Genomic DNA, 16,113 nt, shown 5'->3' with positions numbered 1-16,113 from the left:
TGATGTTACAGTACATAAGCTATTTACAACTGTGCAGTAATGTGTTGCAAAATAAATTATCTAGAAGGCAGCAAATGTACATTGTGAATGTGTATGAAATGGTACAGCATTTATGGGATACACTTTTTATATGATGATTGGCTCTGTAGTGTTTCAAGTTATGTTCTCAGAAAGAGAAACAAAATGCTCAAGATTGAAGGGAAAAATATACAAACCACATGGATTTGACTCCATTATAAACACAATCGGAAGAATCCTGGCTCTGTGTCCCTCCAGTGCCCAGAAAGTGAGCGGCTGGCACACACTCAGCCCAGTGTCCTTGCCCACCTGCCCGCCTCCCAGTCTAGGCCGGTGTCTGTGAGAGGTGGCAGGTACCTGGGTATGTCCTGGAGTTGATCGTCACTAACTCATTTAATTGTCATAATATCCCTACGGGATTGGAATCACTATAATTCCACACACAAGGAAATTGATGCATAAGGTGGTTAGATAACGTGTCCAACTTCACACAGCCAGTACTTGGAACGAACTAGTCTTGCTCTAGACTCCATCCTTCTCTTCCTATACCATCCTTCTAATACTGTCCTTCCCTGGGAAAGAGGTACAGAATGCTGAGGCAGAAAATCCCTGTGTGGGAAAAGCGATGAGCTCATTCAACTGTTAATTACCAGGTTGAAGGTTTGAGTCTTTCCAGAGACACTTTAGAAGAGGAACTATTGGTCTACTGACAAAAAAATCGAATCACTGAAAGCCATGTGGAGTACATTTCTACCCTGGGATACAACAATCACTACACGGCTGAATTAACCCAGTTTATATGCTGGGACAGCAGGAATGCATTCAGATGAAGACTAATTCTCTATTCATCCAGGAGCACAGAGTCTGGTCTACAGCCTTGCAGGTCTAGATGTTTAATAGATATGTACTGTGTTACTCTTTTATAAGCGCATAATCAGAACAGAGACAATAAATTATAGGATTTTCATGTGATTCATAACTTCACACTCTTAAATCCTGCTGTATTCCACTCAATTATTAGGATAAGTCTTTGATATGGACAGGGTACCTGTATTAGCCTGACAGCACTCGTTCCTCCTCATGTTTGGAAATAAAGTTTGTGTGGGCATTAGCATACTATTGCTTTATACAGCTTCTCAGAGGCATTATTCTAGTTACAGATATGGGAGTCATTCTCTTAAATTTTGTTTTGGATACCTTAAATCTAACTCATAATGCATGGATTGAATTGTTTAATGGGTGGAGGAAATTTTTCTTTTATTTTCAAAATAGGGGTCATTCTAATGTGCACGCAGTGAAGTTTTTATTATGGCTCTTCTAGCCTTTGTTATTCCCATCAAACGACCTTCATTTTCCTGATGAGTCTGGGTAAATAGGTGGGGGGAAATATTGATCAGATGATATGATTCATCTTTTTGTGATTTAGCTAACAGGGTTCATTGTGAGGGCCATTCTTCTGGGTATAAAAGGAGCCCTCACAGCAGTAAGAAGGAGGATTTTTACCACCAGCAAGAGAGAAGAACCAGGAGTAAAGCATATACTTTGGACCTTGAGATCACTATTCATTGAACCTCCTTGATCTAGAAGATGGATTTCATACCAGAGGAGCAGCAGTAAAATCAGGAGTCAAAGCATGAGACAGAGCAGTGAACCTCTTAGGCCACCGAGCAAATAAAGTTGAGTGCTTTGGGACAGGACAGTAGCTTGTGCAGTGCCGCTGGACATTTAATTGGGGATCTTGACTTGCTGACCACAGAACTAGAACACTGCCTTCAGGTTGAGGTTTATAGCGGAGTGGTATGCCCTTTAGGTATTTATTGGCATCCCTAAAAGAGCTTTGTAACATTTTCCAAGAACAGATGGCACGCCAAGGGGCTGAGGGCTAGAGAGAAATCTGCCTGCAGGCACAATCAAGTAGAAACACTGCTCACTGAACAGCTGGATCCCGGGCATATCTCATCTGGATTATAGTTGCTAGCTTCCCTAATAATCAATGGGTTATAAGAATCATCTGTGAGTTCTCTGTGGTAATTGCAACCAACTATAAAACCCATCTAAGTAGAGAGTGCTGTCGGAGGGATAACTATAGTTAGTCACATTTATTCACAACTGTCTTTACATACATTGCATCCCCTGCTTATTAACTCCTGTTCAGTTATCAAGACCCAATTCATGCCCTCTCTCTGAGATAGTCTCTAGTTAAAAAAATTCAGTTGGATATCCTACGTGTGTGTTCATACTCTATTTCTTCCCTATAACAACATTCTCACAATGTATTTTATTATTCATGCTTAGAATTATCTCTGTAATGTCTGAGGGACCCCTCACACACAAACACACAAACACACACCCTTTCCCCCCATGTATCTGTCTCAGAGTCTTCCCTGAGAACACGGCCATGAGTCAGGGTCTTTATCTCTATTGTTTTTGTATATGGCATGAGATCTGGTTCAAGTTTCTTTAACCTATAAATAAATATAAAGCTTTTCTAGCACCATTTGTTAAAGAAACTATTTGATGTCTATTTATTGTTTTAAAGAAAAGGTGGATTGATTTACTTTTGGGTTCTCAATTCTGTTTCATTGGTCTATATGCCTGTTGGTATACCACACTCACTCACTTTTTGAGTCAATTTTAACTTAAGATGACCCTGTAGAATAGGGTAGAACTGCCCCTGTGGGTTTTTGAGACTGTAATCCTATATGAAAGTAATGCCTCATTGTTCTCCCTCAGAGCAGGTGGTGGTTTCAAACTATTGACCTTGTAGTTATCAGCCCAATGTGTAACCTACCATGGTGCTACCAAAGGCCTTATTGTTATACAAAACCATAGGTTTTGAGACCTGAAAGTACCAGGCCTCCTACTTTGCTCTTCCTTAGGAGTGCTTTGCTTATTAGATGTTTCTTTCCATTCCATGACTAGCTGTTTTGTTTTTTCCAACTGATTCAAGAATAATGCTTTAGGAAAAGGATCCTTAAGGAGTTCTTGAAGACTGACTGTCACAGTCTTCCCTCTCCTTTTGTTATGTTGATTGAATGTGTAGAGCTCAGGACCTGTCAATGAGTAGCACACTGTCATTGAGTTGATTCTTACTCATCTTCATCTACAGGGTTTCTGAGGCTACATATCTTTCCAAGAGCAGGTGGCCTCAACTTTCTCCTACAGAGTGGCTTGTGGGTTTGAACCCTTGCCCTTGAGGTCAGCAGCCCAATGCTCACCTAATAGTGCCACTACGGATCTATTGTCAGATAGTAGCATCTCTAAAAATATTGGTTGCATAAGGATGCAAGAAAAATGAGAAGAAGGGTTAATAAAGAGGGAAGGAAAGGGAGAAGTTAAAAAAGGAACAATGGAGAAATGAAGGATTTTGAGGGATTTTTTTTTTTACCTAGATGGAAATTGTTAGCAGGTTTTGGAATCAGAATTGAAGTGTCTTTAAAAATTCAATTTCATTCTCACAGATTGGTCTTTGCTTAGGACAAAGTAGAATAATGAATGTTAGTTGACTGAATGTATGAGTGATGAATTCATGAATAAGCACTGAATAAAAAAGTAAATTAGTCTTGTCTTTGGCTTTTATCAAAAGCTCTCAAGGACAAGGACGAGATCATTTCCTTCTTTACCTGCTTTATCAATTGTGGTATTAAACTCATTACATTCCCCAAAAAAAGTCTTTGTCAAAATAATGCATGGAAAAATAAGCAGATCGCCAATATTACTGACTAATGACATTTGATGAATTTTGTATTTGTGTAACAGATACGGTTGATTAATACCATAGAGCAGCATAGTGGTCTGGTTTCCTTTGCTCTTCTTCATCTTATACTATACAGCAAAATGGGGGTAGATATGGCAGTGAAGGGCAGCTTCCTATGGGGAGAGAAAGGAAGGTGTCTCCGGTTTCCAGAGTAAGTGCGATGCCCTTAGAGATTCTACCAGCTGATTCTCAAATGTAACCTTCTGAGTTCACTGGCATTACTGCTTGAGATACTTCTATTAGACCAAACCTTCAAAGTGCATTTCCAGTCAAGGATATGGTGGTTCCTTATTTTTGTGAAGCACTCCATAGTTTATAGCACACTTTAATATTCATTTTAATCCTTATAGTAACATAAAGCTAAGGGCAAGATTATCCTTGTTTTTACGACTAAGAGGCTAAATCTTGCAAATCTACGTTAACCTAACCTCACATTATTTTGTGTGTAGCAAGTCTGGAATTAGATGTTAAGACCATTCTTTTTAGAGGCTTCCTCCTGAACAGGATACTTACTATATATATTTAAAGTATGTATATGTATATACACACACACACATACATATACACATGTATACTTTTAAAATTTCCAATATACCCTTTCTTTACATGCCCTGGGATTTCTCTGAAGTTTCCATTTTATTTTGGAAATTAGCCTGCCCTTTGACATCCAGATCCTTCTGAAAGGGACAGGTGAGATTAGCCGACAACAGCAGTAAACTTGGCGATAGGCAGTTATTGTCGAATAGGTTTCAGAACAGCTGTGAACTTCTTAGCTGAAAACTGTCATAGAAAGGTGAGAGTGGGAATTCCAACAGTTTGAAAGGAGACACTTTCCCCAAAGTCTGATTCAAAGATAGTGCAAAAGAATTTTTAAAAGTTTGTGGATATTTTCATAATCTTTTCATTTCATTTTTCACAGACTTTTTGAAGCATCCTTGTACTGTTGGCCCAAGCAGTGCTGGGGAGTGTTTGGTTGAGAGAACTAACAAATAAACACACCATCGGACGGAAGTGCACCCATGTCAGAATCGACTCAAGGCAAGGGGGTTGGTTGTTAGTTCATGTAGTTTTGTAGCTTAAGAACAAGGCAGCATACTGTATAGGAATGTTGTCCATAACTAAAATGCTGAAGTTAGAGCCATGACCCACAAGGATCCAGAAAATAATCAGCCATTTTCTCCCTCTGTCCTTGCTGCTTTGGAAAGACAACGGCTCTCGTTTTTCTTCTCTGTAGAATTGTTATCCCTCTCCCTGAGCAGGTTGAGCTTTCCTGCACATTCATCTACTTGAAATGGCTCATCTGGCCCCTAAGCAGCAGTCTCTGCTCTATGACCTTTCTGATTGCTTTGCTACAAACACGCCAATTTCCCTTTTAGTTGTTTTTTTTTATCATATCTAGATTCCATTTGAACTGGAGAGGCGATATAATTGATCATATAATCTAAATTGGTCAGCAATGAATGGTGAGTTGCTTGGAAATATGAGAGTTAGCCATCCTCAAAGAGGGAGATAATGTGATATGAACACCAGTGTGCTAAGGCTGTGGGCTGGGCAGTAGGTCTAAGAAAGAAATATAGACTTGGAAGAAATGATTAGAACTAAGACCTGGTAGCATGAAGATACTGAGAAGAAGTAAAACCTGGACCTGGTTGAAGGGCATTAGGTGCGTGCTCATTCGCTGGATGAATTAAAGTTGAAATTCTAAGCAACTTATCTAGAAATTCTTAAGATAGCTTCCACCGAGGATAGACTTGCCCTCCACTTTGACAGAAAGGGTTAGTGATTTTAGAGGATAGCCGAGTGCCAACAGCAGAGAGTCAAACATCATTAGATTCTCTGAAACGAGTGGAGCCCATTTATTACCTAACGTAAGGCTTTTCTTAGATGCAGTTTAGTTTTCTGGGTTTGGTCAACAGGTAGACTGACTTCATCAACATGAATAAACACATGACGTTCCTCAAGAAGCTGCTGGGGCAATGCTTGTCAGTGATGAAGGCAGAATGCCAACATCGGAGGAGTAGCTCCTGGCATTTAAATATTCTACGTTATTTAATCCCCTCGAGGTTCTGGTCAACATAATTCTCATTTGGCAGAGGAAATGGGTCAAAAAGTGTGAAAATAAGTGAAGACGTAGTAATATAAAATAATAGAAACTGTTTTAAACAAAATATCAAAACACGAAGCTCTTGGTTCTAGAAATATCCTCCAACAAGGTCTGTATCCTTCAGAAGAGAGTGCTTTCGTTCATTTTCTACCACCTTCCTCAAAGACCGCTTAGCGCCTCAGTGTGTCCCTCAGGAGCTGGCAGGTTTGCACCTTCAAGGGACTCAAATGGTTTTCTTTTCATTCTCCCTTGAGTTTGGGGAACAAAAAGAAATCAAAAGGGGCAAGATCAGGGCTGGGTAGCAATGGGATTAGTTTACCAATGAAATGCTTGTGGGAGCAAAGTGACCTAGTGCAGAGTTATGATGGGAAAGAAATCCTTAAATTCTTGTGTCCAGTGCAGTTTTCAGTTTTCTTACTTCTTCCTATTTAGTCTCCAGAATCATCCTGTGTTCTTTGAGAATATCTACCAAAATTATCCTGCCAGAATCTCCAAAGTAGTTATCCTACCTTCTGAGCTGAACCCTCTGTCTTGAATTTAACTGACCCAGAAGACTCCCCCTGGGGCTACTGTCTAGATTGGACCTTTTTCTTCTTTGGAAGGCACCTTAACCAGCCTCATACAAATGTTGTTATTGAGATAGGACTGGTCTATTTCCATGTACTGGTTACAAATACATGCTCAACCAAGTGTTATTTGGAATAAACTTGTGCATGTTTGAAAACCATGTGGTAGGCAGGTTGGATTCTCCAGGGAAGCAAAACCAAATGATATGTGTGTTTGTGAATAGGAAGATATATAGATCAAGAAATGGTTCGCATGGTTTTAGAAGTGGGTAAATCTATTCGAGTTCCATTCCCTAAGTCAGATGGCAAGTTGGAGACTTCTCCTGACTCTGGTAGCTATGGGGGTTGATGAGTCAAGAAGCAGACAGAAAAAGTAGGGTGACTACAGGGTGGTGGAGGCAAAGTTGAAGGAATCCCAGGTCCACAGTCCTCTGATCGCTCCTGGAATTGGCAAACTGTTTGGCAGGAAGTTGAAATTCCATGCAGCATCCAGCTCCAGCGGAAATGAGGAACCTTCCCACAGTCTGCTTAAGAGCTTGCAGGCCACCCCTCCCCCCCAGGGGCCTTTCTTCTGATGTATCAAGCCTGTGACGGGAGTCACAGAGCTGGGGCATGAGGCAGTGGGGGGGGAGAAAAGGGGCAGCATCATTTTAGCCCAGCTCTTGGCTTCTCGGAGTTAATTACGGTGTGCTAGATTTCATCAGGGGGCTGATTATATCATGTTAACTCACATCATGGTGAATTACTTCCTAACTACTGAGACTCCTCCCTCAGCCAATTCGACACAAAAGCAAGGATCCATCCCCGCAGTGTTAATACTTCTTTACTTCCTCTCTCAACAAGCACTCTCCTGCTGTGCAGAGCACCGCCATTACAAGGCAGTTTTAGGCTCGCCTCTCCGCTTTGTCTTTTCTTCTCGTTACCTCCTCTCTCCTCTGTCTGCAACCTCACCTTGCTTCACCCCACCTTTTCTCCTTTCCTTCCTTTTTGTTCCTATTTCCTCTTCCGTTTCTTCCCCCACCCGCCCTTTGAGGACTTCGTTCCAAACTTGGTAGTTTGTGCCTATTAGGACTCCTATTTACTATGAAAAGTATCTGTCAGCTCTCTGAGGACCTTGCTCATTGATATTGGTGATGCCAGAACCTCAAAGACAAACAAAAATAAACAAAGGAAAACAAAAACTAAACTCACTACCAGCGATCAATTCTGACTCAACCACAATGTAGATCTTACCCCTAGACCCATGGTTGCCAGTTTAACGTATCTGCCCGTCCCATAAAGATGCCCATCCTAAAGTACTTCAGAGAGCATTTTGGTTTAAAGACCTTTATTCTGAGTATTGCACACTGCTATTACCAACACGGTTATCATTTATCATAGTCCTGTTCTAAAATCCCTCTTCTTTCTTAGTAACTAGCTGTTAGGATTTCATTTTCAAAGGAGAACTGCCCAGAGCATTCATCATTACTAGCAAAAGGGTCACAATACTCTCACTTTCTTTCCAGTCAAATTTGGGTCCAAATGTGGTTACCGTGCGAGTAGCTGCGATGATGTATCTGGCCAGCTCCTCTGTAACTCGATCAGCTGGACACTAACAACGGCAATTGGAGGGGCTTCAGGGAAGAGCCAGGACAGCGATGAAGGGGCTGGCCTTTAAAGGGATATTGAAAATATTTAAACCTCAGGTTTGGGTCAGAGCAAAGTAGGTTATGATCACAGGCACCGTCCTGAAGAGTAATTTCTCCAGTGTTGTCAGGTTCCGGGTAACTTCATGGCTGGAGGCCACATTGGCACTTGGTGGAAGAGGCCCCGTGAGGAGGAGGAGAACTTCATAGGGATATAACTTTATAGTACACATGATTTTAATACTGGAGTCAGACACTGTGACCAACAATCTCACCCAGTCAGTCGTTTCAAAGTCAAACTTTCTATGAGCTTTTCTTCATTTTTCTCTTTAGCTCCTGTGTTTAAAAAGCAGAACTATGTTATTACTATTGTCCTCTAGGGTTGCTATGAATTGGATTTGACTCGATGGCAGTGAGTGAGATGCTTTAAGGGGCATTGTAGGTCTAATCTTTGGGCTGCTAAGCACAAGGCCTGCAGTTCAAGCCCATCGCCTGCTCACCCGAGAACGGCGAGCTTTACGGCTCCCATACAAAGCTAGAGCCTATAAACACACCAGCTGCAGCGCTGCTCTGTCCGTAGGACGGCTGCGTCTGAATTAACTTCATGGCAATGAGCTGCGTGCGCTCTCAGTAGATATACAGACATGTAGACATGTAAAGAAATCATGAAAAGTCTATTATGCAGAAGTAGCTATACAGCCAGAATGCCCCTTCCAGGCTTGGATGGGGAGACTTCATCTCACATCCTTGAGACATGTCAGGAGAGACCAGTCCCTGGAGAAAGACATCATGCTTGGTAAAGTCGAGGTCCAGAAAAGAGGAGGGAGCGCAGTGTGGTGGACAGACACCGTGGCTGCAGCAGTGGGGTCCACCATGTGAACCATTGTGAGGACGACGCAGGACCAGCGCTCCCTTCTGTGTACAGATGTTTGTGATGCATTGGAACCAACTCTACAGTCCCAAGCAATAGCCTGTATTCTGTGCTACGAGAGCCTAGATGGGGGAAACAATCATTCCACTTTGGAGGGTAAAGAAAAGTACAAAAAGATCTACTTTTTGTTTGGCCTGGAAATAGGCGTACAAGGAGGCAGGCAGGAAGTGCAGTGCAGTCGAAGCCTGGTACTCGACGGCATCAGTATTTGACACATCAGATTTCAATGCGAAATGTTGAAAAAATGTTGCATCGGCGCTTGAACCAAAACATGGGAATCCAACCCAATGCAGGTGCTTTTTGTAAACGAAAGCAGTTCGTGTTTCAGTACTCCGTGCTGATTGGTGTTGTTAATATGCATTGTTTAAACCTTTTGCGGCTGTGTTCCAAGTGTTTTGCTATAATTTTCTTAGTTTTTGTACTGTTTTTAGATGAAAAACATGGAACTTAAGAAAGCTTTTTGAAAAGAGTCATCATGATAAGGAACTGGTTAACCATGTTATCAATATTGTTGATGATAATTTAGTAAAGCCTTTTAGGAAACAGTTAAGGAAACACCCAGAGCAGACCACATTAGACAGATTTATTTTTTTAGAGAAAGCCAACCAGGTCCTAGTGAAAAAAGGTAAAGATGGGAAAAAAAACTCCCGAAGAGCAGCTACCAGTTGATTTTATGGAAGGGGTTTCCCCTTCCAAACAATGACTCTCTCTCCATCCCTCCTCTCCACATCCATGTCCGCAGATCCAGATCCTCATCTGTCTCAAGGTATGGGCCATGCTGTAGTTGTGAAAAAGTTTTTAATGTTGTGTTTTGTATTTAAATTATAATATTTAAGTTGAAACTTATTAACTTTGAAATTTCTGTGTAATGCCTTTTTGTATAAAAAGTCCAGGTTAGGGTAAAAACTTGGTGGTCAAGAAGAGCTTAATCCATTTTCAGTTATTTCTTATGGGAAAAATTGATTCAGAACTCGGACAGCATCGTATCTCAACACTCCTAGGATGGATTACTGTTGAGGCAGGGAATCTACTGTCATAGTTTGACATAGCATATTGTGGCATGACAATGAGGTAGCAAATGGAAAATATCTAATTTTCCCTCTCCCTTTGTGCTGATCTTCCTCTCCAACTCCATTTGAGGTTTTTAACTTCCTTACCTCAGTTTTGACATAAGTTTAAAATATTTTTTGTTCTAATTTAGTTTAACCCCCATATGAGGGAATTATATAACTGGACAGGTTTGAAGTTTTGTGTATATTAATAATTTTTGGGAAATGTTGCCATTATTACACGACAGACATATGTGTTGCATTTCCCCCAATTTTAATGGATATGTATGGGGGGAAAAAAACAAGGCCTGGGTTCAGTGATTTTCTTCCATGAAAAGAAACATTTCACCAACTCTGGGAACAATAATCTTTTTAACTTCAAAAGCTGTGTGTGTCCTTGCGGTAGGTGAAAGAACGTCTGTAGACTGACAACCCACGGGATAGAATGGGTCCTATAAATATGCAGTGCAAATACGACCGTTCTCCATTCCATCGTATGACAGGTATTGCTAATCAATAATGACACTCTTTGCTGATGAGCCTGGACATTCCAGGCCTCTGAAATGCCTTGGAATACCTATTCAGATTGCAGCCATGATTGATTAATGGCATTTGATAAAATCCCTTTCACTGTGTCTGGTTACGTTTGGAGTCAGTAGGTATGGGTTTGAAGCCTCAAATTTCTTTTATGAGTGGTGAGCCTGCTCCGACCCTCAGTTTCCTCAACAGAAAATGTTGCAGGATTCAATAGGTCAAACCTGAAAGGGCACAATGCCAGTCACATAGTAGGTGTGCTCAATAAATATTTATTGAAATCTGAGTCCCTGCTCCTTACCTAAATCCTTTGACAGCGTTCTTCCACACTTGTCTTCTGTCCCAAAGAGAAGAGACAGTTGCTTCCACGGCAGCTGGCATTGCTGGTATTTCCCAAAAGAGAAGACCTTATCTCTTTTCACCCTAGATTACTAATTTCTGTTATTTATTTAGAAACAGTGCTAATCCTTTGCCTTCTGCTGAGCTGACCTCACGCCTGACACCTATGGTGGTTAATCTCTATTTGCCTGTCTGTAGCTTTCTACCTTTTCCTTCTCTATTCCAAAGTTTCCATAATTGATATTTGGAGCAAGGTGATTCTTTGTTGTGAGCAGACTCTCCTACACATTGTGTAAGGTTAAGCAGCATCCTTAACTTCTACATACTAGTAACACTCCATTTATTGTGTCAATGACAAGTAGATCCATGTGTTGTTATTTATCTCCTGGTGATGTGTGTGTGTGTGCGTGTGTACATGTGCTGGGCTGGGGGTGGTGTTTGAGGGCAAAATTGATTGCTCTAGTCTCATTCGTTCAAACTATTGCGTCCAAACTGGCAGATTTAGTCTGTATGAATAGTGCTCTTGTAGAATCATTTCTTTGGTTGAAGAACTGTCAAAAGAGCTCTATTTTCTAAAGTTTTGCCAAGATGTCAAGTTTATCCATGATTAGCCTTACTTATCTTGCTTTGGCCAGAGTTTTTTGAATTTCATGAGATTCTTTCAAAATGCAAATACAAATTCTACTTCAGTTGGTGTCTGTGATACATGAAATTTTGCTGAAGAAAATCCAACAATGGTTTCAGCAATACATTTAAAAGGAATCAGAAGACTGGGAAAAAGGGATATCATTGCTGCTGTCAGATGGATCTTGGCTCAGAGCAGGGACTACCAGAAAGATGTTTACATGTGTTCTATTGAGTATGCTAAGGTATTTGACTGTGTGGCTCATAACAAACTGTGGCTAGCCTTGAGAGGAATGGGAATCCCAGAACACTGCATTTTGCTCATGCAAAATTTGTACTTGGCTCAAGAGCCAGTGGTGTAAGCAGAACAAGGGGATACTGCATGGTTTAAAATAAAGAAAGGTGTGCATCAAGGTTATATCCTCCCCAAGCTTATTCAGTCTCTATGCTGAGAAAATAAGCAGAGAAGCTGGATTATCTGAAGAGACTGTGGCATAAGAATTGGAGTATGGCTTATTAGTAACCTTCAATATGCAGATGACATAGCCTTGCTTGCTGAAAGCATGGAGGAGGACTCGAAGCACTTGCTGATGGAGATGAAGGATTGTAGCCTTCAGAATAGACTACAGCTCAATATAAAGATGACCCAAATCCTCACCATTGGACCGGTGGGTAATATCATGATCAATGGAGAAAAGTTTGAAGTTGCCAAGCATTTTGTCTTGCTTGAATACATAATCAATGCTCATGGAAGAAGGAGTCAAAAGACAAATTGCATTGGGTTGATCTTCACAAAACTTCCTTAGAATATTGAATAGGCAGGAAGTTACTTTGAGGTCTAGCGTGCACTGGACCCAAGCTATGGGATTTTCAATTGCCTCACATGTCAAAAAAAAATTAGACACTGAATAAGAAAGACCGAAAAAGAATCGATGTGTTAAAATTGTGGTCCTGGCAAAGAATATTGAAAGTCCCATGGACTGCTACATGGACAAAGGGATCTGTCGTGGAAGAAGTATGGCCAGAGTGCTCCTTAGAGGCAAGGATGGTGAAACTCAGTTTTACATGCTTTGAACCAGGTGTCAGGAGAGACCAGTGCCTGGGGAAGGACATCCTGTTAGGTAAAGCAGAGGGGCGGTGGAGGAGAAGGCCCTGCAGGAGATAAGCTGCCACAGGGGCTACAACAATGGGCTGCAGTGTGAGACTGCAAGGAGCGCAGACACCAGGGCAGCGACTCATTCTGTTGTGCACTGGATCCTATGGGTTGGAACTGACTGGCATCTCACACTAACAATAGCATGACTCTGTGCACTCCTTTTAAATACGGTCCTAGGAGCTTTTGGTGCTCTTGTTTCACAGAGCTCTTTGAATAGCAAATTTTTGGGAAAGCTCAGTATTTATGGATAATTCATAACTGAATGAGTCCTGCTTAACAGGAGCTCATACACCACCAGAAGAGGAAGAGACGCTAAAAGCTATAAGATATTTGAGAAAGGTCACCATAGAAGATTGAACAAAATAATTTGAAGATGCAAATAAATGAGAAAACCTTTTAGGCTGGGATTGGTAAGTGAGCTAGGGTTAATTAGAAAAGGTTAATAATCAGGGAAAGCTTTGGCAAATAAGTGACCTTTGACTTGGATCTGGAGACTAGGTGAGCCATCTGCCATGTGAAAGGCAGGCAAAGAAGCACTTTTCCAGGAAGTGAAAATGACATGTGCAAAAGAAAAGAAGTATGGAGTTGTAAGGTGTTTCAACAAGTGTGTTGAATGTAAGTAGGGCCTAATTTGAGACTCAGCTAACCAGGATTTAAGTAACTGACTTGTAATTATGGAGGACATTGTCTATCATGCTGTGTCAGTCTGAAGTACACTAGAGAAACAAATCCATAGAAACGTATGTGTATAAAAGAGAGTTTTATGTAAAGGGTAATTATACATTAAGAAAGCATCCCAACCCAATCCAGTTCAAGCCCATAAGTCTGATATTAGCCCATATGTCTGATACCAATCTATAAAGTCCTCTTCAGACTCACGAAACCCATGCAATGATGCTGAATGCAGGAGGATCACAGGCCAGTGGGTGAAAAGTCTTGTAGATCCAGTGGCATTGTAAGTATCTCAGTGCTGGTCAGGGTCCCCACACGGCTTCTCCAGGTCCAGGGTTCTGACTGCATCAGGGTAGGTTCATGAGGCTTCTCGTCCGGGGAGAGAGAGAGAGAGAGAGAATCTGCCTCCAAAGAGGAAATACCAGATTTCCGAGAATTCTCAGGAGAAGGCCATGCCCACACAGAGGTCTCATTGGCTATCTCTGAATTGACAGTCTAGACTCCACCCCTTCACTTGTAATCCTCTTGAATTGACACCAGATTATGTAACTACCAAACATGCTCTGTACGTCTACATGTTATTTAATCAAGAGGAACTGTGTTAGATCAGGTTGACTAGAGAAACAAATCCAGGGATATTTGTATGTGTGTGTGTAAAAAAGAGCTTTATAGCAAAGAGTACTTGAAGAATAAGAAAACATCCCAGCCCAGTCCAGATCAAGTCCATAAGTCTGATATTAGCCCATAAATTCCCCTTTAGACTCACGCAGCACATGCAATGACACCAGATGCAGGAAGGTCCCAGGCTAGTGTTGGATCCAGTGGCAGTGGAAGCCTCACAACCCTGGTGCAGGAACCATGTGGCTCCTCCAGCTCCAGGACTCCGGCTGCCATCAGCGTGGCTCCATGTGGCTTGTCAACAGGAATGTGAAGCCGAGAGTGTGTTTTTCTATTTCCAGGAGAAAAAGAGGTAGTTCCCAGAATCCTTCTGGTGGGTATTACCTTGTGAGCTGATTGACAGGCTAAACTCCACCCCTTCACTCTTAATATCCACTAATAACTATCACAGGAACACACAGAAGGTTTTTAACTTGAAAACAAAGTGGTTAGATTGATGTGTTTGAAAGATCATCCTGATGGCAATGTGAATGGTGGGTCTAATGACACACACTCAGTAATCAAGCCAGGTTGCTAAAGAAGGGATCTAACTGAGTTTTAAAAACTGCTGAAATCAAGGGAAAATGAGTTGATTCACACCAGCCCACCAGAGTAGATATGGGCACCTCCTCCTAACCCCATGTGTTGTGGGTTGAAATCAACCCATAGTGGGAATATTTACACCATGGAAATCAGCCAGGACTACCTTTCCCCCTGATAGCTTTTAGAAAAACATTTAATAACCCCCCCCCAACCACTGAATGGGAAAAAGAGGGGATGTTAGTTATCAGAGTCACCCAGAGGTGATTTATTGATGCATCAGAATAAGGGACAAAAATATATCACAGATAACACACCCTCATTTGGAAAATTGCCTAAATTTCACTTATTGCTGCTGTGCATCCTTGTTGAGACTCCATTATGTGCCAGGCGCCATTCTAGATCTGTGTCCCCGAGCAACTTACACTCTGGAGATACGGTGCTATTCTTTGAGGTAGGGATGATGAAGTCGGGGGAAGATACTTATTTTAGCTGAGACTAGGGAAGCTAATCAGTTAAAGTTTGGGGGAATTTTTTTAGTCCTCAAATTACAGCCCTTCCATGGAGTTCCAAAGCCCAGCTGTAGACAATTGGACATCCCCTTGCAGAGGGGTCGCAAGGAAGAGACCAGCCAGTCGGGATGCAGCATAGCACCGATGAAACATACAACTTTCCTCTAGTTCTTTAATACTGCCTCCCTACCCACGATCGTGACCTCAGTTCTGCCTTACAGATCTGACTAAAGCAGAACATGTTTACTGCTACAATTAAGAGCCCACAACACAGGGAAGCCAGGATAGATAAACCCCTTAGGACCAATAATGCGAATAGAGGTACGAGGAGGGTAAGGTGGAGGTGCATGGAGGAAGGGGGAACCGATCACAATGATTGACATATAACCCCCTCCCAGGGGGAAAACAACAGAAAAGTGGGTAAAGGGAGACAGCGGACGATGTAAGACATGAAAATAATAATTTATAAAATATCAAGGGTTTGTGGAGGAGAGGGAAAATGAGCTGATACCAAGGGCTCAAGTAGAGGGAAAATTCTTTGAAAATGATGATGGCAACATATGTACAAATGTGCATGACACAATGGATGAATGTATGGATTGTAATAAGAGCTGTAAGAGCCCCCAATAAAAGCATTTAATAAAAAAATTACAACCCTTCCCTCTACGATTCTTTCTGAAACAGTTCACCTATAATTCTAACCAAACATTTACAACAACTTTGCAAGGCACCTGGCAAAAAAGAAAGCTCAGGTATGTGAAGTGGTTTGCTCAGTGTCAGGAAGAGTTTGAATTCTGGGTTTCTGACTTCTAGGTTCACCGGCCAGGGCCCATTCTGTCAACTGCTTCATCCTTGTTAGTACAAATGATCACTACAAATGACAGTCGTGGGTTTTTCTCCTTGCATGCTGATACTGTTTGTCCCCTCAGAGTGCTTCCCTAACTGTGTTCTCAGTTACTCCTCTCAGCCTTGGGTGCTACTACGTGCTGTTCATTTGGGCTGGTTGCTAGGTGCAGATTCACTGGGGAG

Source organism: Tenrec ecaudatus, chromosome 4 (genome assembly GCF_050624435.1).
Source record: "Tenrec ecaudatus isolate mTenEca1 chromosome 4, mTenEca1.hap1, whole genome shotgun sequence".
Lineage (NCBI taxonomy): Eukaryota > Metazoa > Chordata > Mammalia > Afrosoricida > Tenrecidae > Tenrec > Tenrec ecaudatus.
This window is presented reverse-complemented; position numbering follows the sequence as displayed.